Source organism: Theobroma umbraticum, unplaced genomic scaffold, assembly GCF_002168275.2.
Source record: "Theobroma umbraticum cultivar Fairchild unplaced genomic scaffold, ASM216827v3 scaffold_147.0, whole genome shotgun sequence".
Classification (NCBI taxonomy): Eukaryota; Viridiplantae; Streptophyta; class Magnoliopsida; order Malvales; family Malvaceae; genus Theobroma; species Theobroma umbraticum.
In genome coordinates, this window is record NW_018397259.1 from 4,088,720 (window position 1) to 4,089,810 (window position 1,091).

At 38.6% G+C, this 1,091-nt stretch overlaps 1 protein-coding gene and 1 pseudogene across 2 annotated transcripts in view; one reads left to right on the forward strand and one right to left on the reverse strand.

Annotated features, from left to right (window-relative positions):
• Window positions 1-1,091, forward strand: part of LOC110415592 (protein HOTHEAD-like) — a 24,701-nt gene that overhangs the window by 13,413 nt on the left and 10,197 nt on the right. The window lies entirely within an intron of this gene.
• LOC110414830 (sphingolipid delta(4)-desaturase DES1-like pseudogene) overlaps window positions 348-1,091 on the reverse strand; it is a 2,249-nt pseudogene continuing 1,505 nt past the window's right edge.

Consider the following 1,091-nt stretch of genomic DNA (forward strand, 5'->3'; position numbering starts at 1 on the left):
ACTGAAATCTTGCATACACTTTTTAGTGAAACAAAATTTTTCTCAAGATGATGATACACGTGTAATTTTCAATTAACTTTATGTAATATTCTCTCTTCCGCTTCTCTCGACTATTTCTCTCAATTTTACAGCAAATAATAACTCTATGTCCCTTCATGCAATTCATTGCATTATTGTGGAAATTAAACGATCTCTATCTTATTAATTTTTACATTCAAGTATTAGATCATACCTTAACTCTGAAGTTGTAATCGGAGTTGAAACCAAATATCGTGCAAGCAGTAGCCTACCACATTGTAACATTCCAGATATGCAATTCACTTTATTATATGACACATTTACTCTGACTATTCATATCTTGTAGAGAGCTTCCTCTTCATTCAGCTAAGAGGACCTACAATATGATCCATAACATACATGTAAATAACCTAGCTTCAAGATTGATACAACTCTAAGCCCTCGTAATATTCAGGGGCAGTCTCCTTCACCTTATGCAGCCTGCTCCCAGGGATCCTTGGGAAATCATGGTGCTCATCGTAATATCTGATGCTTTGAGGGGACCACAGTAAGGATATGTCTCTTGGTCAGGCTTGAATACGTAATACTCGAAGATGAAATGGTCAGCCATTGCGTGCATTCCTCCCTCAACAAATGTTGAAAGTATCAAATACGCAAAAGGTTTCCAGCCCCAAAAGTAAACTAAGGTTGCAACAAGATCAATCTGAATAAATAAGTTGATGAACTCCCAATAATCAGAGGGTTCTCGTTTAAGAAATGGACGGAGTGCATTGAAAAGGAGTTGGAAGATGAACCATGTGGCTTTTGTTACAACATTAATCACAAGATGGGCTTCGTTGTAGCTTGGGACATCCATGTCCATGCCATCTACCTCTTTGAAACGATGATGCTCAAGATGATACTTCTGGATAGTCACAGACATGGGCACACCCAGGGAGGTTAGCAAAAATCCCTAGCCAATGGTTGTAGACAAGAGTGGAAAAGGCAAGATTATGGCTGAGCCCATGGATAGTAAGAAGAGGTTGTGATTGAGGAAAAAGCCAAAGAAGTAGGCAGTTGCAAATATCTTCAAC